Source organism: Perna viridis, chromosome 9 (genome assembly GCF_037379345.1).
Source record: "Perna viridis isolate PV_CMFRI_1.1 ecotype Kerala chromosome 9, ASM3737934v1, whole genome shotgun sequence".
Lineage (NCBI taxonomy): Eukaryota > Metazoa > Mollusca > Bivalvia > Mytilida > Mytilidae > Perna > Perna viridis.
Genome location: NC_142453.1, coordinates 37,662,538 through 37,688,425, shown reverse-complemented (window position 1 = coordinate 37,688,425; position 25,888 = coordinate 37,662,538). Strand labels below are relative to the sequence as shown.

Here is a 25,888-nt window from a genome sequence, read left to right as displayed (position 1 = left end):
ATGAAAAAAAATGAAGTTATTGCAGTATATTTCATAAAAATTTATTTAATAAAGTGTTTTTCTTGATAATTTCTTTACCCGACATTAGTTTCTGCATTTTTACACTATCAGCAATGACATTGGTAACTAGGACAATATTAATTTCACAAAAGGAATTACCAATGACCCATAACTTTATAGAAAAACTTAAGTAAAAGTAAATCTTAATATCAATATATTTGTTGACGTCGTGTGTAGTTGTCATCATTGTAGAAAAAAAGATAATACACAGATAATGATCAATTCTCTTCACTTGATGGGTATTTATCGATTCGCTTTCAACATTTTCCAGCTTCATAACCCGGATGAATTTAGACCAGCTAATGTAATGACTGTAATGCTTTTGTCCGTGATTATCCTTTTGGTCATACGCTACACAGATAGGTTGTTGGTTTTCCAATGGAGACTAATTGTTCTCCTCGCATATAACGTATATGCTTTTAAATATAGTGAGTTAGTTTCTATGCAAAGACCCTATGAGCAAATCAATGTTAATGCAAAAAAATGCTAGCTTTAACGATTTGAAAACAAAAGCAAAATTATATCCCATACGAATTAGCCTATTTAATGGTTTAGTCAAGGTATTGGATGAGTTATCTTATCTGATCTTATCTTATGTTATACACATATTTCTGTCATTGTTTCTTAAATGCGATGTGACTAGGAAGCATAAGAACAACCACTCTTTCCTCAATTTAGGTGCCTTGAGCTATGAGATACCCGCACATATTAATCTTTTGTACATCTGTATTTGAGAATGAGTTCCTTGTATCGGTTGAAAAAAAATGTAATTTTTTACGGACTTGTGATATCGGAAACGAGCCAAATATCGCCCAAATATCTTGAGGCGTTATTATATTTTTCTACCATAATTGTTTGGAAGGGTCTTCATCTATTCTAGTCATAAATTGTGATTCGTAACAGTCCCCATGGAAATTCCAATAACTTGACGATAAACGGTTTGGCTGAAGCGTACGAAACTGTTGTCTAACAGGAATTCGGGTGCTTTAAGCATATCAAAAGAAGTTCAATTCACGTAGTTGTTTTATGTTTGTTTATTACTAAAATGGTCTAGGAGAATTCAAACATATATATTCACATCCCAATTTATTGAATGACCATTTGATATGATATGTGAGATTTTGTTTTATGAGATTATGTGGAAGTGTAGTGTATGAAGTTGAAAAACCAAAACTTTGAACAGATCCGAAAGATCCAATTGTTTAAGACATAAGCATCTAGAACATTGCATTAAAATGGAAATATCAGTTTTGAAGATATGTAGTCATCAATTTTGGTTTGAAAGCCGCAAATAGGATTTTACTCGCTGAGCTGAGGCCTCGCTTGTATATAATTTGCAACCATTAAAAACCATGTTTTTTTTTCAAAACGTCCTTAAATCCATTAGTAGCTGAAGAAATTTAAAAATGTTTAAATCTTCTATAGAATCTTGCCAATTTGTGTGTCCCAAACTGTTGTTTGGAAACCTTGACCAGACATATTATGTATCATTGCAAGATGGTATGACTATTCTTCCACATTCGTATAATATCAATAATTATTGTGAAAAAAATGCTGAATTAATTAATTGCAATAAAAAGTTTAATTAATTTCAAAAACTCGTGCATTATAAAGAATAAGTGTAGGTATTTATATTAACTAGGCAGTGTGTGATTCTCGGGAGAAAAAAAAAAAAGAAATTTTACTTCAGTTTTAAGGTAAGTACGAAATGAATAACCATCTTGTTGAATGTTTGATATTGTTTTGGACATAGGAGATAAAGATTATATAAAATGACCTTAATGGAAAAATAACTATAAAAATTGCATTCATTGAAAATTAATAAATTTCCAACTGAAATTACTCATTTCACTTCATTCAAATTCAAATAGAACTATAAAGTTATCAATTCAGGAGCGCACAAAATCTGAGATATAGTCATTATTATCATTTGACCCACCTGTTTATTAGAAATGGTTGTACCTAGCAACTAATAAGAATTTCTCATACAAGTGTCACTAGTGGTCAGGTACTTATCATTCCCATACAAATCCTTCTGATCTTTCAAGTGCATGAGAATGACGATCCCTTCTGTGTCAATTGTTTTACATTGATACATCTCCTATATTATGTCCATACGATCCGTGTTTCTTATTTTCACATTCCCTAAACGTTTAACTAAACTGTGACACCGAATAATACTTATTTTGCAGGATAAGTAACTTAAATATATTCTTATATCTGATTTGTAGAAAAAAAAGAAAGTTACGCTCTGTTCTTTTAATTGAATAAAAAAAAATCTTCCTTTATTGAAACTTACATGTACCTCTTGATTTGTTTATACCATAATGGACATTAGGACATTATTTTTACAACAAATAGATTAGTTACTCTGACTCTATGCAATAAGATAAGCCGTATCTTATTTTGAATGATCATTGCCGCGCTCATTAAATATACGATGATGTTAAAAATGATAACGACAAAAAAGTTCCACATTTTAATGATCGCATAATTCTGATATAAGAGAAAAATACTTTGAAATATTTCCAATTTGTCAAATAGCATTTGGTTTCTTTAAAACTTTTGATTATAGCTCATCTTTAATTTGTTAATTCTGTAGATTCAAGTTTAATTTGTTAACTGTTGACACCTGCAGAGATTCTAACTGTCCAGCGTTTAGGGTAATTGATTTTGTTACTATTGACATGATAATCAGTGAATAGTGGTGGTGAGTTGGTATCAGTCTGGTATTGCGTATTCCTGAGCAGTTGTACGTCAAAACATTTAAAATAATAATTTCCTACAGTTACTTCAAACATTTCCCAAAATTGACCGTCCAAAAAATCACAAAAAGTATTTCCTAAAATTTGAATAGATTATTAAAGGCTTTGATGTAACCAATATTGCTGCTGGTATATTACATGATCATACAGTTAAGGAAACTGTCCCTGCCTATTTTGATAATACTGAACCCTTTTCTATTTGCTATATTAACAAAAAGCTGACCTGTTAATATGTCTTTTATGACAGTAAATTATGCAAAGATGTGAACATTAAGGAAAATATTTCAATATCTTGAAATTGAAGTTACTCAAATTATATTAAATGGTCCAATTTCTCATGTTATTACAGGTAATCTGAGCATTGTTTAAGAACATTTCTACAAAAAGATCTTACATATCGTCCTCCAACCACTATCAATTGGAATAAATGTCTTAACTCCATTCGTATTGTACAGAACGGATAAGACGTGAGAAAGTAGACAAGAAAGCATTAAATTCTTTCTTAAAATAAGTTGACATCCGAATAAATCATTTTGAGGAACACTTTACTCCTGATAAACTAAACATCAAAACCGTATTTCCTGAATAAACACACATTGAAAGAACTTAGCAAATGATTTTTTCGTTCCTGCTGATAAAGCTGCAAATAATATTATTGTTATTTGTCGTAAATTTTATATTGAAATTCTACAAAAAGATCATTCGATCTGACCAAATTTTCAGATAGTGAAATTGTGAACAAACACAAACTCGTCTCTACCTCTTTAAAAGCTGAACCTAGTAGCGTGGAAGTTCCTATTATGTATTGGTGTCCCAAACTTTACAATTCGCCTTATAAATATAGATTCAATTCCACCCAAAGTCATTGCTAAACAACTACACTTCCTATGGTACTCACTAGTGTGCTCAGTACCATAATAAATTTGATTATATTCTTAAAACCGACTCTTACCTCTCTAGTTCCCTTACAAATAAAACCTTCCATATAAGAAGTCACGATGACTTAAGTTGCAAATCAACAAACTTAATATATGGATTAATATGCAACTTATGCGGTTTAGTATATGTCGGTGAAACACAAGAACGATTAAACAAAAGAATGTTCGGTCTTCGTTCGGGAATAAATTCCCGTTGATCAACATTTTAATCAAAAAGATCATTCAATCCACTCTATGAAAGTTCGTATTGTAGAAATAAATTACCATCTTACGAACAGTCCCGTTCTAAGTAAAAAATATCGTAGGAAAAGACTTGGTATGGATGCAATGGCAACATCAAAAGTATATTGTTTGTTTGTTTGTTGGGGTTTAACGTCCGAGCAGCAATATTTCAGCTATATTCAGACAATCAAAAAGTATAGGAAACCTTTCAAGCCAATATAATTATGGCATGAATGTGATGAATTTATTTGACAAAAATCCATGACGGTAAAGGAGTCATGGACATCGCCACTATACGTCACCTAAGTTACATGATGTCTCCATAGATGATTTCCTTCCTTTCGTACAAAAACCTCTTGGACTTAATCACATTAGAACCAAACTGTATTATATACCTCTCACTCTACTACACTCCCTTTACAAAACAAGTCTTGACACTCCGTTTCTGGCCCTACCTCATCATTATAGAACGATCATTTCTTCCAAAACCGTTTGTCAACAAAGGTATAGTTGCAAAGCGTTACCCACAAAATCCCCTGATATATTAACGACAAATCCATACCAATTATTTCATATTCCTATACTTCACCCATTGCATCCACAATTTTCAATTATAAAAAAAACTATTGCAGAACCTCGAGATTGAGGACTTCAAAGCTAAACCACTATACTGTTCTTGCAAAAACTCTCCATTTAAATATGGTCCTTCCGGTCACGTCGTTACGAGAGATTTATCTATCATCGAAAAGGAATCTCTGCGTAATATCCTTTCTAAAGGTCCCAAGTACCGTGAACCACGCCCCATAAATTGGAGTTATAACTTTTAAGTTCTTATGGATGCCGTTGAAGACTACGCAAGAAAATGGATAAAACGAGAAAGAAGACATTGATTCTCCGTCAGAGTGGTCTTTAATTTTGAAACGAATAAAAGGTTTAAGTAAGTCAATGAGTGCCAATGCTACATTAGTTTTCAAAGACCCCGATGTAGCAAAAACATTGTCTACTATACATGACAAATATGTTATCGTACCAGCAGAAAAATCCCAAAACAACATTGTTTTTGTCTGCAAAACGTTTTACATCCAATTTTAATTATCAGAGGTATACCTAGAAAATAATAGCAGTGGTAAGACCTATACTGTTACCACACTTTCCAAAGACGTGATAGTGGAAAACAATAAATCTGTGCTATCCTCTTTTGGTCTCTCTACCAAGGACGATAATTGTGATTTACCTTCTATGTACTGAATTCCCAAACTCCACAGGAAACAAATGCACACAATGTTACATAGTTGGATCTGCAAAATGTACCACCAAATCTCTTTCAAAACTTTTAACTTCGATATTTACAGTAGTCAAAGAGGGCCTGCAGTCCTACCACAACACTTGTTACTCCTGTAGTGGTATATAAAGTCAATGTGGATCCTGACAAATTTGAAAGATCTTTTGGACAATCAGTTCAAGACTATTATCAGAATATAATAGCATTAAAACCCGTTTTTTTAAAACATCGTTGTTTTTTTCCAAAAAGATGGTACACCTGGATACAAATATATAGTTCTTGGTGGAGATTCCACACACTGTAAGAAGTAATTCCAAATCATCTTCCAAATATACAGCATATGTTTACAAAATGCTGGAATTTTTAATCGACAAGATATTTGTCCAGTGCGGTGGACGCGTTTTTCAACAAATTGTCGGCATTCCAATGGGAACAAATTTTGCTCCCCATTTAGATAATTTTCAGGAACGAAAAACATCAAATCTACATTCAATGGATTTCTGTTGATATGTTTACAGCACTCAAATTCTTGTAAGGAGATATTTCGTACGCTTTGGCGAAACCGTTTATTGTCAAGTTATTGGTATTCCCAAGGGTACTCATTGTGCACCACTTATTGAGGACCTCTCTCTGTACTATTAAGAATCACAATTTCTAACTAGAATAAATAAAGAACCTTCCAAACAACATTTGGTAAAAAAATTAGTAACACTTTTAGATATTTAGACGATAGCTTGGCTCTAAACAGCGATGACTTCAATATTTATATTAAAGATATATATATCCTGTAAAACTGACTTTGAATAAACACATAAGCACATATTGATAAAAAAAAGAATGTCCGATTTTTTATCTAAGTATTCATATCGATAATTATAAACTTAATACTAAAATTTGCGAGAAAAGGACTGATTTTGCATTCCCTATTGTCAACTATTCATTTTAGATGGTAACGTTCCCTTATTACCATCATAAAGTGCTTACACATCTCAGTTGGTTGGATTGGTTCGTATTTGTAACAATCTTTCTGATGTTAACGAAAGCAATCTTTATATAATCGCGAAAGTGTTACATCAAGGTTTTCGATTACACGTTCTCGTAATAACATTCACAAATTTTTTCAACCGATACAAGGAACTCATTCTCAAATACAGACGTACTTGTAAAGGATAAATGTGTGAGGTTATATCTTCAATAACTATTCTTACGGCTATATTATGCCGTTCAGTTGCCACACTCTTTGAAACCACGCGGCCGCCATATTGGTTTCAAGTTGACAGGCGTTCATGCATGTATGAACGATCTGGCGAAGTTCATACATGTATGGGCGTTCTGGCAACTGTGTTCTCGACCAACCAAAAGGCTATACGCATGACGAATCTCATGATTAGAATTATATAGAAATTATAACACTATATTTAAAAGTAGTTTTTTTGGGCATGATATGGGTTGTGTCCTTATTGTATGTCTTATGATGCACCGTGATTCTCAACCCCGCATGGAAAGAATTGGGATTGATTTTACATAACATTGGAAGATAACTTTTGTAGGTTTAAACTGGTCGGCAGGAACTGGCATGTCAGCTAAATGCTAGTTGTCCTTAAATTGTACATTTGCGTAATTTGTATTCAGGTTCTTCATTTCTATTGAAACATGGGACTCGGACCATTTTGCACTGATTTTTATGTGTTTTAAATAGTGTAATATTTTTTTCACATCTGCCAGACTTTAAAAGGGAGAGTTATGATCACGCCAAAGTACTTTAACCCACCACATTTTTTTTGCTTCTGTCTCAAGTCAGGAATTTCAGGCCTCTGTATGTAATGTTTCGTTTTCACCTTTTGTTTATGTTTATGTTACTGGATTATATAGGGCAACTCTTTCGTTGTTTCTGTGTATAAAAATGTTTTGTAGCCAACTACAGCCTACCCTGTGGTATGTCGTTCCTTTGGTGGTCTAGGGCTGACATTTTCATTCTTTTGAAATATACACCATACCTGTTCTATTAGAATTACTTCTTAATGCAATGTGCAATGAGGACAATCCCTAGCCCTTACATGTGCAACATACAAGCATAAGAACTTCTTAACTTTATGTTTGAAAAGTTCCCAAACAAGCACAACACAATTAGCTATGAGACGATGGCTTTATTGTCTTTAACGGGTCTTTTGATCAACTTCAAATTTGAAGTAATTCTAATAGAAAGTATAGCATAGACTTCTTTTTTTCATTTCAAAGTGAACATTTTCAGCCGCCTTAATTAGTTCATTACTGTTCATGCTTGTTTACATGCTTGTCATGTCATAAGTACATAGGAAATTTGTTGTCATTTAGAAACTGTAAAGGTTCCGAGCTGTCTCATACATACGTTCCTTGGTCTTTAAATATAGGTGGCAAAAATACGTCAAGACGTCTACGCAATTTCCACAATGGGAAATAATCGAACGGCATGGTATTCTTATCTTTTCTCTATTGGAGATAAAATCTAACTTAGTTAAAATGTTTAGTGGCAGTTCGTGTATGTTTTGCATCTCTATGTATTTCTACACACACATACCTAGATGTTTTTGACATGTCTGTGACAGTACATAGACGGAAATATATGTCTGGAAGAAGAACACATTCCTAATTCATCTGAACAGGTTCATACTTCGTTTTGAATAAATCAGATACCCATACTTATACAAATATTGATGAAGAAAGTGAAAACGGGAAAGTATCAAAGCGATAACAACCCCTTCATAGAGGGATAAAACCATGTATTGGATGTCAATGAACGTCATTATTTCTGATGAATTTTCTGCGAACGCCTAATGTGTTTATTCGAAAGGACATTCGACATAGTGTGAGAGAAGCATTAGCAACATAACCCTGTTTCAGAAGCCTGATTATAACATTCCTAGCGCAATACAAAAAAATCTGCTTAGTTATGGCAAGCTCTGGTATAACGTATGAGTGATATGAAAACTCCATTCGCAGGTCTTGAAGGGATGTTGCCACAGATAAAAGGAAAGTTGACAATTCTGAATATGAAATGTCATCACGTTTGTTGTAAGGTTTGATCAATAGTGTGATGTTCTCAATTACAATTTTGATATTTTTCCCTTGTCCCAATAGGTATTGTTTAGTTATATTTTCATTGGTTATATCTAACATTTGATATATTTAGATGTTCTAATAATTAACCTATTCCTATGTCCTATTTCATGACCATAGGATACGCTTGATTTCTATTTTGGATATTGTACTTTCACTTTCATTTTTGAGTCATTTCCTGTTTCCGGGCTTGAGATTACATGTGAACCACATAAGTCAGAGCATTGAACCAATGCGTTTTCCATCGATATTTTTTGAGTCAATCTTTTCATGACAGACCACTATGTAAGTCTTATTATTATCTTTAATGCTTATATTTTATAGTTGCATACATATTTTTGATGGGAAAAGAGAAATTAATGATATTTTTTACACAATTGGCACACATGTTGTTTTCTTACATTTTGCCTAGATAAGCCATGCCTTTATAGTTTATGATAGGTATTTTGAGTTGTTTTCATTCCACTTGCAGTATTAATGATGTTGTGACGTAAAATATGATATATCATAATTATTTATGCATCCCACATTCCCTTCACCAGTTTTGAGATATTTTGAGATACTTTGAGGGGGAGACTTTCCTTTTTGAAAAATTGATCTTACCCCTGCATCATAAAGGGAGATAATTCAAGTTTATTTCATAACACTTTTCTTTAAAATATTGTGTGATGTATTATTTGTTATCTGTATTTTGATTCTGATGAATATCTTTGATATTTTGAATGTATGATAATTTTGATTGGACAATTATTTAGGAAAATCCTTTTTTGTATATTTTCAGCTTTTTACCACACACTATGTGCATTCATCAAATAAAAGTGAACTTCAAATGTTTTTTGATTGAGGCCCATAGATGGTTATCTATCTGTACCTGTCTGGCTACGAAGCGGAATAAATAGTTTTCCTTTACCATCGCTCTCTAAGTGTAGATCATGATATGAGGCTGAATTCACAATGTCTTTAGTATTCTTTATCTGAAGTTATTTAGGGTAGATCAGATCAGTTATAAAGTCAGCCTCATAAGAGTGTAGGTCAGCAAGTAGAGGAGCACAATTTGTTTCCATTGGAATACCGACCGTTTGTTGAAAAAAAAGCATGCACCATGTTTTGGGGAGAAAAACGATGTATTAAGTTTTTGAGTCGGGATTTTAACTGAGCATTAGGAATAAAAGTATACATTGTTGAAAAGTTATAGAAGAGTAATCAAGGGAACCAAGGTTATAGCGGCAATCAAAAGAATGTATCCAGGGACAAAGACCAGACATGGAAAACAGACATACACAACAAAGAACATAAAGTAACTAAAATCATATATGGATATTTTACAGTAGGGAAGGGAGTAAAACTCATTCTTTTTAACGTATTTTTTTTTAAAAAGTTTACCATTATCGATATAAATATTAAAATCAAGAAACATTAGGAATAAAAGTATACATTGTTGAAAAGTTATAGAAGAGTAATCAAGGGAACCAAGGTTATAGCGGCAATCAAAAGAATGTATCCAGGGACAAAGACCAGACATGGAAAACAGACATACACAACAAAGAACATAAAGTAACTAAAATCATATATGTATTTTTTTTTAAAAAGTTTACCATTATCGATATAAATATTAAAATCAAGAAACGGACATTCTTTATTATCAAAATTATATATATATATCCTCTTTAAGTCCACAACTAGTCTTTGAATATGGCAAATTTTGATAATAAAGAATGTCTTTACGAGCCTAGTAATTTGGAAGTTCCTAATAAGTACTGACGTCCCACACTTCAAAAATAACTCTAAATATATATATATATATATATATATATATATATATATATATATATATATATATATATATATATATATATATATATTTTTAGCGTTATTTTTGAACTTCCAAATTACTAGGCTCGTAAAGCGGTAGCGACGAGTTTATGTTTGTTCAAAATTTCACTTCCCAATTTGAACAGTTGAACTGTTGGAGAAAATGTATTTTTTGGTAGAATTTCAATACAAAATTTCCGACAAATAACAATAATATTTTCAGCTTTATCAGCAGGAACGAAACCAAATCCTTGCTAAGTTCTTTCAATTTGTGTTTTATTTGGGAAGTACGGTTTTGATGTTGTTTATTAGAAATAAAATGTTCTTCAAAATGTTAGTTGTCAACTATTTTCATAACTGTTTTGAAGAAAGAATCAAATGCTTTTTGCCTACTTTCTCGCGTTTTATCCATTTTATACAATATGAATGGGGTAAGTCCTGGATGATGTTACAACATTTTTACCAATTGATAGTGACTGGAAATCGATTCGATACTTAGGTCCTTTTTGTAGAAATGTTTTCAGCTCTCGGTCGAAAACGATATTCAGATTACCTGTAACAACATGGGAACTGGGACAATAAAGATAATTTGAATTACTTCAATTTAAAGATATCAGCATATTGTCCTTAATGTTCCCATCTCTGCATAACTCACTATAATCAAATATATATATAAGGGTTGACTTTTTGTGAAGATATGATAGAGTGGAGTTCAGTATTACCGAAATAAGCAGGGATAGTTTCCTTAACTGTATGATCATTTAATATACCAGCATTGTTGATGAAATCAAAGCCTATATCAAAATATTTACGTTTTAGAAAATGCTTTTTGTAATTTTCTGGACGGTATATTTTTGGATAACTTTGGAATAACTCTAGCAAATTAAAATTGGAATTGTTTTATATTTTGTACTGCTGAACGAAATTTCATTACAATTATCTAGAATAGTGTAATCTAATGACTGGTATTAAACATGGGTGGGTTAACAGTTGATTAGGCTCATTATTTTAGAAATTGTGATGAGTTTTGAAATCGTAGTTTTGTTATTTCGATGTTTCCATTTCTTGCGATTTACACTGCGTTCACGATTCCTCTGGGTACGCACTGGTGTAGAAACTATATAAAACTGTTGACCGAATCTGTTCTTGAGATGTAAATATATCTCATGATATTGTCGTTAAAATGCATCCACATTTTACACGAATATTCGAATACGATTACAATACGATGTCCCGATATGCACTTGACTAACAATTCAGTCAGACCAAAACGAACGTACGCCTACATATTTTGATTACAATTTCACAACTACACTCATACACACTGAACTGACTACCACTATTCACCAATTATCTGACTTAAATAGTTACAAGATTAGTTACCCTTAACGATGGACAGTTACAGTAATAAAGTCTCTAAACATTTGATACTATAGACAGCTACTGGTGTTATCAGTAAACAAATTAACATTGAATCTACAGACATAACAAATTAAAGATAATTAATAGACTGACCAGCTGTTCTTATATCTGAACTATAATCAAATATTTTAAGAAACCAAACGCTTTTTGAGAAACAAAATAAGATATTTTCAATTGGATAAATTTAAAAGTAATTTTCTCTTCACATCAGTACGAATTTTGCGATCAAAAATATGTGGACATTTTTTTGTCGATATCATTTTAAACACCATCGTAGGTTGATTAGAGCGTCAATGAGCATTCAAAATTAGATACGGTTTACCCAACCAATTCTCCAGATTTATCCTATTGTTTATAGTCAGAGTAATGTCCTAATGTCAATTACACAATGGACTAATTCAAGAAGTAAGTTTCAATTAAGGTATTTTTTTTTATTCAATCAAGAGAAGATATGTAAAAAAATTACAAAGTAACTAAGTCACAGATTTATTCAATTTATTTAAGGATTGCCAAAAAAAAAATACGCATCGAATGGACATAATATGAGAAATGTGTCAATGACATATACATAAGTAAAACAATTGACACAGAAGGGATCGCCAATCTTTAGTGTTTTGTTTTATGTACTTGAAAGCTCAGAAGGACTTTAAATGGAAGGATAAGTACCTAAAGACTAGTGATACTTGTATTAGAAATTCTTATTATTCGTTGAGTACAACCGTTTCTAATACACAAGTGGGTCAAATCATAAAAGTGATTATATCTCACCTGGTCCATGCTCTCAGTTTTTTAGTGAAATCCGAGTTGCTTATTTGCTTTTGTTACTTTCTATGTACTATTTTAGTTACTTAATGTTCTTTGTTGTGTATGTCTGTTTTCCAGGTTTGGTCTTTGTCCCTTTGATCAATTTCTTTTGGTATCTGCTAGAACCTTGGTTCCCTTGATTACACTTTCCTTACCATCGATCTCTTAGTGTAAATCAATATATGAGGCTGACATCACATGGTCTGTTTTATCCTTGTCTCAAGTTCTTGGGGTTCATGCAATGTATCGTATCCCCAATACTTGGATTGTTTAACGATAATACGTCATCTACATAACTTAAACTGAGATTAAAGCATCTGTCTAAACGATGTTTCTTCTTTTGTATCAGCCTCATATGAGTGAAGCAATATGTCATTAAGTAGAGGTGCACAATTTGTATGACCTAAGGTGAATTGTGATTCTCAATCTCGCATGGGAAGAATTGGGGTTGATTTCACATACGATGGGAACATCACTTTTTGTTGGTTTAAATTTGTCTGCAAGAGATGGCATGTCAATTAATGCTAGTAGTTCTTAATTTGTACATTTATGTTATTTATATATCCGTTTCTTTATTTCCGTTGTATCAGGGGACTCAGAACCTTTTGGACTGATTTTTAGGTGTACTTAAGTGTGTAATATTTTTTCCACAGAGGCCAGATTTTAAAGTGAGAAGTTGTGAACACGCCGAAGTACTGAAACCCAGTCACAAGTTGTCCCGCCAGGAATTTCGGGCTTTTGTATGTCTTGTTTCGTTTTCACCTTCAGTATATTTTTATGTTACTTGAGTATTTAGGGGCAACTCTTTCGCTGTATCTGTGTATAATGATGTTCTAGGGCTAGCTACAGCCTGCCCTTAGATATGAATGTTTCCTCATCGTTCATTGAAGACCGATGAGTGGCCTTGGGCTGACATTTTCATATCGGTGGGGGTTGTTTTCTCTTTGACATATACACCATACCTATTCTCGTGGTATTTATTAATACAAATATAAATTCAATTTCCGAAAGTTAAAACCGAATGAAAAACCTCGGGGAAATATAGTAGACACGTTCACATATCGTTTTTTCCTTATATTTCAATTTTTAAAATTGTTTTGGAATTGTAATACATTTAGAATGGGATGGGACATATTTTTTTCAATTAGAATTTTCAATTACAACAAATACATAAAAAACGGTTTGAAAATTAAAAAAAAATATGAAAAAACATATATGTAACGCATACTTGCAGATAACCTATAAGTCCTTACGTAGAATCTAACAGTTCAAGGAATGATTACTTTATAAATTACATGGACTTTTCAATTTCAAGTGACTAATTCTACTTTTGCAGAGATAAGTGTAATGCACTTTCTAAAAGTCATCGCAAGTGGTTATTAGTTGGTAGATTTTAAAACGTTCCGGGCGCAAATACATGTATCTCATTGTGGCGTAATATCTTTTTTACTAGATTTGTTTTGGACTTGACTTGATTATGGATCGGATTAGTGTTCGTTAATTTTGTTAATGCAGCCATTTATCTCTACAATATTCTGTTTTTTTGTATGGGACTTTGACACTGTCCACATCATTTATACATGCTATCAAAATTAAGTAAAAAGTTTGTCAAGTACTTTTCACCTAATAAATAACAAGTTTTTTTTTATAACGGTACATGCAATCTATTGCATATAGCATATTTAACATACACCATTTTTATTATTTGTTTTTTACAGAAAATGGAATGGGAACTGAAGCATAACTGGAAAGCGGAAAAGAATTTTAATACATTTTAACATGGCCAGCTGTCGGAACAGTTGAAATAGTTAACAAAAATAACTAAATCTATTGGGCATTTGACAATACGTCAACATATTTAAATTGTTATCACTATATTTTTTCATGGAGGCTTGATATTATTTGTACGTCAGAGTTCTAGTGGTCCGAACCTGCTGCGTTGGAATCCTTTTCCATAAAATGCTGATGCCAACAGTCATGGAACATGTTGGGGAACTTTATTGCTTTTTAGTTCTTTCATTTGTTAACATACAAACCGTTTTTTCTTGTGAGCAAGTTACCATGCCAATGTGTGTAGATCTTGACTACAACATGACAAAGTTTCCGAATTTTCTTGGACATCAAAATATTATGGATGCTAATTTAGAACTGCATACGTTTTACCCTCTGGTAAAGTTAAGTGTAGCCCCTACCTTCAAGAGTTCCTGTGTAGAGTATATGCCCCCGAGTGTGATCCAAACAACCCAGATGGACCACTGAAGGTACCAATATATTCACTGTGTCAATCAGCGAAGGGTGGTTGTGGTTCTGTGATGAACAAATTTGGATTCCCTTGGCCTGAGAGACTACAATGTGAAAAGTTTTTAGGTAAGTCACTTTTATATTTTGAATATTCTTTGTTCGCACTTTCGACAGATTATTATTTTTACCAATTGGTAAGTAATTCTTTCATCAACACTATAATTGCTTTATAGATGTACAAAAAATAATTAACCTAGTATGTTCTGTTAGTTGCATACTGTCTTCTATTCATCCCTGAAGATTTGAAATATCGGAAATCAGTGAACATTGTAAATGGCTAAAAAAATACCGACTGTACATTGGCATTTGAACTTAATATGTTTTTTGCACGTAATGACTAACTATGTTCAATAAGCTATTTTGACTTGTAAGTTGTTTTTCAAAAGCTGTAAAGAATATTTACAATTGTCAATACATAAAATAATGTTAAAAACAGTTAGTTTTATGTTAGAAACATCAACCTCAACGACAGTAGCCCCAACTAAATCCATTCCGTTTGAGAGTATATGGCTCGAATTAAATGTACAGTATACGACAACACCTATAACGTTTCTGTCTTGCTGTAGATTGTATTCTTTTCCGTAAGTAAAGTATTGTTAGAGTCAGACAGTAGTATTTAAGGTATTCAGAAATGTAATGATAGCACGCACTGACTTGAAGTTAATTATAACATGTTATTTTTTTTATGTAATTTGAAATTTTTATTTTGCAAGAAATGTCTTTAACACGTTTGTGTAAAGTATGGAGCTTCTCAATAAAAAAAAAGCTTAAAAAGAGAAAACAAAAGGTATTTTTTATAAAATAATTGACTAAATGTTTATTTTTTAAACACTTCCGTTTTACCTTTTGTAGACATTACAGTATGATTTCTACAATTGATAATTAAATATTTGTGTCAAATGTTGAATTAAATATGAAAGCAATACTATTGACCTCAGTCTGGGATCAAAACATACCTCCATCAGATTTCTCATCAATTACTTCTATTTTACGAATTTTAAGAATCAGTCTGAATGAACACTCTTTTAGTTTGACATTCTGTATAAAATATTCTGTCTTTTAAAAAGAGGAACCGAACTATATGTACCACTAGTTTTAACAAGTTTTAATTGCAAAAGGGTGATATAAAAATTTTATCGCCAAAATTTGATTATTTTCCATGATAGACTGGAACTTAAGTCTTTGTTTCTATTAAAATTCATGTATCTTGGAAATTTTAATTCACATCAAATAGTTTGTTGAGGCTGGAAAAGACATGGGTATGAAGTATTTGATAAGTTGTGATTGTAGAGTATTAGTTCTTTTGCATTCTCTATCATTTCTATTAAAGTCTCCAATTAAAGGTAATATGTTATTTCTTAATTACATTTCTAAAGTAAAGAACAAGCTCTGTCATATAGCAGACAATCAGTTACATATACATATTCCCTTGTTTCATATGTGTGAATGAATGAGTCACAAAAATGAAATAAAAAATTAAGTTTGAAATGATTAAAAACATGATAAAATCAATTACACCTCAAACTCTCATGCAATATGATATCTAATCGGACTAATATTAACAAATATTCATGTAATAACCCTGTATTATTCAATCTTTCAATCACTCCAAAATATTGTAGAAAAATGAAAAAATTGAATAAAAATCCTTTTACAAGTCAACATCATGAACACCAAAATTAAAACAAACGGAACAGATACACGCTGAAAAAACGAAAAGCACGAACCTAAGTAAAATCCGGGGATTAACTTAAGTACACCGGAAGACTGGGAATTCCTGCTTATTAAAAAACACAAACTATGCTGTTCGTTTAAGAAAAAGACGGGAGTAGAGAAATGCATGACAGTGAAAAGTCGGTAATGATAATAAAAAGGTACATGATATAAAGGGTTATTACTATATAAACTAACATTTTTTGGAGTTTCGTATCTGACGTGCCTCTAGGGACTTGATTATATGGTGATAAACATATGATCTACGTAAAATGCGTATGCCGGTCATATTTTCGACGGTTTGGATGGTTTTACTTAATTTTACTACCGTAACAACATACATTTGTTCCATTACTTCGTGCAAGAAATTGCCTGCTCCTTTTCACAAACATCAAGAAACAAGTTCGATTAGAACACAAATGATTCTTTGTGACTCTATTTGATCCTTGATTCACCACGGGCTGACCAATTGCGGGGTAAACAGTGAATACATTGTACCCTCCATCAAAAAGATTTACAACAGTGTCTTGCCTATCATGAACATCAGTGCTATCGGTAATGAAAATACTCAAATTACAGATAAACATGATTGCTTATCATTCCAGTAAAAAAGTGTTAAGATTATTTGATGATGCAATGGTACAAACTGCTGATATAAGACAACAACCAAAAGTGACGTGGAAACGAACTCATGGCATGAAAAATCAGGGTGATTTTTTTATTATATGAACACACTAACCTGAACAGTTACAGACAGGATTAAAGAAGTAGATCTAAGGGGCATAACTCTGTAAATCAGTAATATACTTGTATCATATTCATTTACACCAAAGCCTATCAAGCTTTCATTTGAAACAGAATAAAATCAGTCCAAGTTACTTTGAAGCTTACATGAGATTGATGTAAAATGCTAAAGACAAACGTTCCAGTGATTTGTAAGAGTTGTGTCCCTTACCCTAGATCTACCTCCTTAAATCTTACAAAAAACGAACGAAAAAACAACAGAAAACATTAAACGCACTAGATTTGCTAACATTATTCAGATTTGATCTGTTTATGTAATCGTTTTGATTGTACATATATAAATGCGCTCGATTTTATCATAGGATTAAACACTGGTTTTTTTTTCTATTAATCGAATGTTCACTCTCACAAAAATTAGTTCGAAGGGTTCTTATGCCAGTTTTGTGAGAAAAAGATCTGATTTTATACATCCATAAATTCCAGAAAAAAACGGTGTTTATTCCTAGTAATTCTAAATTCTAATCGTAAACTATATGAACTGTATTTATCGTTTCTATCTTCTTTGGGTGAAATGTCACCCTAAAATTGATATTGCAAATGGCAGTATTCAAACAAAGTGGGACATGGTTGTTAATCTCAATGATACTATGTAGAAAATGAATGGAATAAAGCAAATAATACCGTTTCACGCCTTAATCTGTTCTATTTTTCTTTCAAGGCGATGGTAGCCATATATGTTCAAAATATCCAAAAGATTTTTGACTCTGTGAGTACCTTCAAAATAGACGTTATCACAAATACAAATACACGTGTATATATTATATAGTATCTTGTAATTGTAGAGTATACTTGTAAATGTTAAATACCTAATTTTCGTCATTTGAAGGTGGATATTTTACCATGATTATAGTCACTAGTGATGACAACATCAATAAGAATGGAAGCTTTATAACCAATTGGTTACTAACCAATAAACCTGTCGGCTTATCTGGTGATTGGACCACTGTCAAAGAATATCAAGGACCCATACCTACTAAGAACAGGAATACAGTTCACTTCCTGTTGTATCTCCATGAGAACCAAGTTGATGTCGCATCCGTTGACTCCGCCGTTAAGACAAACAAGTATGTATAAGTAGATATTAAAATACTTCAAGTCCCAATCCGCTATTGAGGAAACAAATTAAATGCAAATTTTTGTTGGAAAAGAGAGACACTGATTTAGGTAGAAACATTTCATTTGTTTGATCCCTTCAGCATCTGCGCACGGAGTGTTCATATGACTCATACGTTATGCCAGAGCCTGTCGTAACTACGCAGACTTTTTGTATCGCGCTATACTTCTTAAGCTTTTGGGACAGGTTTATGTTGCTACAAGATTAAAGTCATTTCTACAGAAGTTTTAAAGTTGTCATCATGAACTCGTGGATCGTTATGGTGTATCCATCTGCACCATGAAAACTGATTTGTTCAACGTGTCATTGTTTTCCTTTCTTCTTTCGTCTACCGCGGACTTGACTTTTTATGAGCAACTCGGCGCGTGTTTCTAGAAAAGCAGAAGACACTTACCCTACTGGTGCATCTGGTCTATGCTCCCAGTTTTTTTAGTGTAGTCTGAGTTCCTCTTTTGCTTCTGTCACTTTATATGTTTTATTTTACTTACTTTATGTTTTTTGTTGTGTGTGGTTATTTTCCATGTCTGGTCTTTGTCCCTGGATTATATTCTTTTGATTTTTGTTCTTGGTTCCTTTGATTACGCTTACATTATCAAGTTGTTCAGTAAACGGATATGGAAGTTGAAGTATTTATTTTTAAGGTTAATATGCTTTGAAACATTATTATTGTAAAAAATACTAAAGAGTATTGCTTTAGACGGATCAAATTTCCACCTAAAATAAAATAGGAGACTGCAAATATTGAAATCATTGCCATTTTTATTATAGTGGACAATACGGAATTAACTTGGTTGGTCTGACTAAAAGCAACAAAATGAAGTTGGTTGGCAGAAAACGTGTAAATATTGAAATTGATGTTTATGCAAGATTCAAGTGGTCATACTCGAAGTCTGATGTGTGTAAAGATGTTCCAGGGTATACCGAATTCTGTGACGCCTGGAAAAATCAACGCTTTTTGTTAAAGAAATGAATGTTTTCCTTCTCTGCAATGCGACGGGTGCCGCTTACGGAGCAGGAAATGCTTCCTTTTCAAGGCATCTGATGTCATCTTATTTGTTTGTTGAAGGTTATTATTGCTAGTTTATATAGTTTTGTGTAATATTATATTTTCCTTACATCAGTTCAAATATGTTTTGTCTTGTTTGCCACATTACGTTTGTGGATAGTTTTTTCCTGTCGTCATTTTTAGTCCAAGAACTTAGAGTTAGATATTATGTATGAATTGTCCGTTTATTGATCATTTAGTGTTTTGGGAAATAGTAAGAAATAAGGTCTTCTATATCTAATTGTATCACTATTTCTCCCATTCTAAGTCGATGATTAAAAATACACGTGACTTTTTAACCAACGGGCGGTGATTAAATTTCTGCGAGAGTTCTCCCACCATTTTACATTTCCGAGTTTTCTATAGATTTCATGGAAGAAACCAAGTCCCCTTCAGTTTATTCTTGATTTAAATTAGTTCTCCAATCTGAATGAGTGTGTTTTTCCATGTAGATATGTAAAGAACATATAAATCAAACTCCAAAAAATGACAATTGTCTCTAATGAATAAATGAATTAATGACACTGTACACAAGCATACGAAATTCAAATTAAACCAATGCAAAATATTACGATAGCAAGCCACAAATAAACACAGCGGACAGTTCTCTGATAGTACATTTCATCGACTGAAGGAAAAATCAGTCATTAAGACCTCTCACCTGGAAAATCCTGTGTCGTCGTATTTATATAGATTTCCCACATATAAAGGTTTGCGTTTGTAAAAAAAGGAAGAAATCAAACTGGTTGCGTTTTTGTGGGACGGGAAAACTCCTTTACCCTAGCTCCACAATCGTGTTTTGCATATGCGATAGTAACTACCAAGCAACTGGGTTAGTGGCTCCACTCACGCTGCCCCGGTAGCCAGTCACCAATAAAAGGGTCCAACAGTAACCTTGTAAAGTTTTTAGGAGAGTCTTATTAAACAATATTGATACAAATGTACAAATAACAAATTTGGCTATACTATATATCAATTGAATGTAAGAAATTTAAATGTTCAAATATTAATGAATATTCATAATACGGACAAAATATAGATTAACATTTTTAAGCTTGTTCTTCTATGTATCAGACTTTCTACAATCATTACACTCTTTTGTTATCAATCTGTCGAACTATAAAAAGGACTGACAAAACCATTGAAGAGTTACTATTGAACTCACCTGTGAATCTTCTCATAGCCAGTTTCTGGTTATTTAAATCTGAAGCAGCTAGTTGGGTTAATCTATTTTTCATTAGTGAGGTGAGTTCAAATTTAATGAATTAAATTTGTTTTGTATTTTGTTGACAAGATTGACAAAAATGATTCAGAATAATATATTAAAATATATTTTTTTTCAATTCAACCCAATGCATAGTAGTCTTACATATAAGTTTAAGAAATGAGACCACAATTAATGTATATTTCCTCCGTCATAAACTGGAATACTCCTACTAAGGTGCCCTTTTAGTGAAGGGTGTATGATTCCGACTAAAGTTAAGGAACAAGTGTTATACAAAATGCAAAAATTTGGGTTCATGTGAAATACAATTTTTGAATTTTATTAATGGAATTACTATAGGTGCTTTATAAAATATGAAGGATTTTCATTGGAACTATATTGTTCCAGATTAAACTGAACTAGTTTTCATAGTTAAGAATTTAGTGCAATGATAATTATAATTTCATTTGTGTTTTAGTTTGGATTGACAGCATTAAGTTCGGTTGAAATTATAATTTGGGATTATAAGTGCAAATATTTTCGATAAAATACTAGATCTGGGTAACAAAAAAACAAGTACTATCTTTAAAAATAAAGATAGCCGACGGTAAAATTTGTTCTTTTTACTTATAATTTTCTACATTACATTCAGGAAATAACACATGGCACGCAATTTTGATTTTTGATAAAGTTTTTTCGAACGCAACTAAGTTATCATTATTTTGCCAATCGGGAAACAAAATAGCGATCAGGTGACTTCCATTTCCATGGAAGAGAGTCTTTAATGTCAAAGGGTAAAAAAGGGACACTATACCGACTGCGCCGGAAAAATGTAAGTGTTATTTACTTTGAAACTTCTTTGGATTAAGTGCAATTAATTTTCCGTTCGGCATTTACCTGTAGTGCAATGGTGTTTATTCCATTTATATATTTGCAGGGTTAAAGTGTAATGACTTTCATTAACACAATAAGTAGTTTGGGATGTAGCACAAAGGTTTGTTTTATTGAAATAAGATTTGGATTAAAGTGCTATTTCTATTGGAATTGCAGTTTGTGATTAAGTGAAATGATTTGCATTAAAATGTAATGGTTTAGGATTTAATGCAATATTAAATGGCAATACCTTTTGTTAACTAACTTATTTGCCCCGTGCAGGTCCGGGTGTCAAAAGAATAGGCCTGCGGCAGCGCTTAGCTTGTCGTAAAATGTGGGGACAAGGGTGCTCTACCCACATAATAAATTGGTTTTGTGCTCCAGGTGGTGGAATGGGGTTCCCCTGGCGTGTTACATGCTGGGGTTGTCAGGCTATAATACGGAAAACCTGACGGCAAACCGTAGTGGTGCACCGTGTTGGGAAAGATGTCACCTTCCACGCAGGTTAAAGAACCCTGCTGTGGTATTCAATAGGAGAAAGAACTTTTGAGCTCCGCCACAGGAGGCTAATTTGCCCGACCCTACCCACCTCTTCCTATTTCCAGTGGCAATCAAAATTTGTCGACTCCATTATCCTTACGTTCCATCCCATTTTTCATTTCATCATCATTTCATGTTCATTTTATCATCCACTTTATTTTCATCGCCTGAATATTAGCCGAAATATTGCTCCTCGGGCGTTTAACCCCAACAATCATCAATCAATGGCTTATTTAGATTAAGTGATTTTGTCATTGGCACTAAGTGCTATGACATAACTGGAATTATATAAAGAAACAGAATATTTCTTTGTTTCACTTTCATCAGAATTGTTGTACGGGATTAAAAAGAGTAATTAAAAGAACCAAGGTTATAGCGGTAATCAAAAGAATGTAATCCAGAGACAAAGACCAGACACGGAAAACAGACATACACAACAAAGAACACAAAGTAACTAAAATCATGCATACAAAGTTACAAAAGCAAATGATCAACTCGGACTCCACTAAAAAACTGGGAGCATGTACCAGGTGCACCGGTAGGGTAGGCGTCATAGCCCTGATATGAGTATTTTCATTGATATTATACTTATGGATATCATTAGAAATATATACACATGTATATGTTACAGGACAAATTGGAATCCAGTAGGATCCGGAATCCTCTTAGGCAAATTTTAATTCTAACTAGGACATAGTAATTCGCATGCGTACAAACTCAATTCGCGAGAATTAAATGCATGATTACAGCCTTCTAATATGACATAAAATGCAATTTCTAAAAAGGTTTTAGTAAACAATTATGGAATCCTGATAAGATGGCTCTCATTAAAAAGCATAAACATTACACAGGAAAGTTTTACGTCCAGGTCCACAACCCTCTATTTATTCCATATTCAAGACTACCCTTAAAATCGTCTTTGGGATCTTCCTCATTTTTGGGTCTAAAACTGTTTGGAAAGCATGACCAAATATGATCTGTATAATTGTAAATTGTATAACAATTCTTTGGTATTTTGCTGATGGATAGTGACCAAGGACAAACAACAGTAAAACATTAATTAATTTTGTGATTGTTTATACCATCAACGACACATGCTAGGTAAAAACAAACAAAAACTTTGACTGCAGTGTCGACTTGAGATAAGCACCACTGTGCTACTTTTTCGATATTGATCTAGACAGTGATAATAATGAAAGATTAAAATGCACCTTAAAAAGGAGATAAATCTAAATATTACAATAAAAAGTCTTAAAAAATATTTAACTGAATTTAGCTTCCTTGACCAAATTCATATTTAAACAGAATTTTGAAACAAACAACGTAAGCACACAAAATCGGATAATCACTTTTGTGGCATGACCTACCTTTACATTAGAAACAGCAGTATTTTTCAACTAATAATCATTTCTCATACAATTGATAATAGTCTAAAGGTTCTAATAATTCCAAAGTGAATCCTACACACAAAACTAAGAACATGAAATAAACAAAATAATACAAACCACGAAATAAAAGTAAATGGTAATTCATAGCCCACTAAAAACTTGGAGCAAGGACCAGGTGCACCAGTAGTGTAAGCGTCCTCTGCTTTTCTAGAATAATCCATCGAGTTGCTCATAAAGTTCAAGTACGGAAAAAAAGAAAAAAACTATGAAACTTTGAACAAATCGGGTTTCATGGCGCAGATAAACCGTTCATTATGTTTAAAATTCTTTGACCGTAATTTCAATTTAAGGAATTTTACAGTAAGTAAGCACGATACGGTGTATAGATATTTTACAGTAAGTAAGCACGATACGGTGTATAGATATTGTACTGTATCTATTGCTCATTTATACATTAACTCAACACTGAATTAACATTATCATTCTTAATAGTCAGGATAAGCAACAAAACTAACTGTATTATTTACTCCATTGCAGAAATAGTTGTGTCAGATTGTGCTATCCTCATTAAATGTAGAAATGTACTTCTTGCTTTTTGTTGAAACATCATTATACACAGTTATAGCGAAAGAGTTGTCCCTACATACTCAAACAACATTTAAAATAAATTAAAGCGAAACAAGATACACAGAAGCCAGAAGTTTAAACAATCCAGTCACAAATATCTTGGCTTTTTGTAATTTGAACGGATGTCTATTTCAAACCTACAGATTCGAAACAATATCTAATGTTCCAGTCATGCCATTCAAAACATACACAATTGAGCATTCCATGCAGTTTAGCGACACAATTGTGCACAATAACATCCGGTAAAAAAAAATACCAAAGACAGGCGGTTATTGGAATTGACAGAAACATTAATCAAAAGAAAATATCCAGAAGCAATAATTAATTTTGGAATTAAAAAAAAACATCGCAAATTAAAATTGAAGATCCACGGAGGACGATTAATATATATATATATATAGGCAAATATAGCATCCCATATATCTCAAAGTACAACCTGCGGAATGTTTAATTTTATAATTCATGCATATTTATCGATATTAATGCAAGATCAACGGATGAACAATATTTTAGACACATTTAAGATAATTAAAAGTAGGTGACAACCACAATCCTCTAAGAAACTACTAACGTCGGCAAGATTGATACCAGCATATCGGAAACTGAAGTTAAAAAATACAAACAATCAAGGTGTGGTATTTGTGCCTACATTTTAGAAGGTAAATCTTTCCGGATGAAACAACGAAGCAAGAACGTATAAATAAAGAAACATTTTTTGTTCAAAAGTATAAACCGAAACTTAACCGACATTTTAACACTTGAAAATAAATTAGTAAAATATATGGAAGTATAATAAATACAAGAAAGATGAATTATGATTTTTGACCAAGATAATATTTATAGCTGTACTATTTATAGTGAACTTCACTTTCACTTTCGCTTTAATTATAACGCGACCTCGCTAAGTTACACTTAACAGCGTCTTCAACCATGATTATCTACAGTAGCATTGAATTGATTTCGTTGCTATGATCTTATGATCTTTTTTTAGGTGACGCAGACATCTGTTATATACAGATGTCTGCGACACCCAAAAAAGATCATACCAACGAAATCAACTCGTTGTATTTGGAAGCTTATACGCAAAATTAAGAACACTGTTCCTCAATAAATGTCCTACTATGCAAATGAGTAATCAAGGAAACCAAGGTTTAAAACATGTCACTGATGAATTCATTAGAGATTTTACTTTCCTTATCGGCAGGATTTATTTAATTTCTTTTTTATGGTAAATCTTACAGAAACATAGAAAATAAACATTCATATGAATATATAAGGGAAAGTTTATCTTTGTCCGAATGCATTTTGTCATTGAATACAAAGGCTCTTTTCACTCTTTACATTGGCATCGCTTTGCAACTGCATTATATATTAGGTAAAAAAGTTCTAATTAAGACCTTACACTTTCATAAAATTAATGCTTTATATCACAAGATTAGGTGGTAGCTGACAAGTCTTGCATGTTTTTACTTCATGTTTGTGATGTGGCAATAAGCCGCAATAAACATTAAATATTTGGCAGGGCAGTCAGAGAAGCACCGGTTCTCGATTAAAACACAGCCAATAGACTAAAAAAAAGTTTCATCGCTTAGTACTGACGCAACTAAAGCAAAGAGCTGATCCAATTCAGAAAGACTATGCCATTTCTAAGCTTTTGGAATATTTCCATGTCGAAACCTCTGATTACTGGGTACCTCTTTAGAAGTATTTTGAGCTACCATGCAATTACCTTCTTTCTTACCTTCTCTCTACCCAATTCTTTTGTCAAATGTGTTCAACACGCATATATGCAATGTCATTATATCTTACCATATTGTACGCTATACATCAATGACGAGTTGTGTTGATATACTAATATGCGATCAGACATGTAACAAT

General features: G+C 32.5%; 1 pseudogene across 1 annotated transcript; it reads left to right on the top strand.

The window, feature by feature from the left end:
* Nucleotides 1–13,720: 13,720 nt before the first annotated feature.
* LOC148608268 (uncharacterized) lies at nucleotides 13,721–21,709 on the top strand (annotated as a pseudogene). Its single transcript, XR_015914986.1, has 6 exons — nucleotides 13,721–13,835; nucleotides 14,120–14,768; nucleotides 15,139–15,283; nucleotides 17,021–17,124; nucleotides 18,046–18,283; nucleotides 19,102–21,709. The product of XR_015914986.1 is annotated as an uncharacterized LOC148608268 (transcript).
* Nucleotides 21,710–25,888: the final 4,179 nt, after the last annotated feature.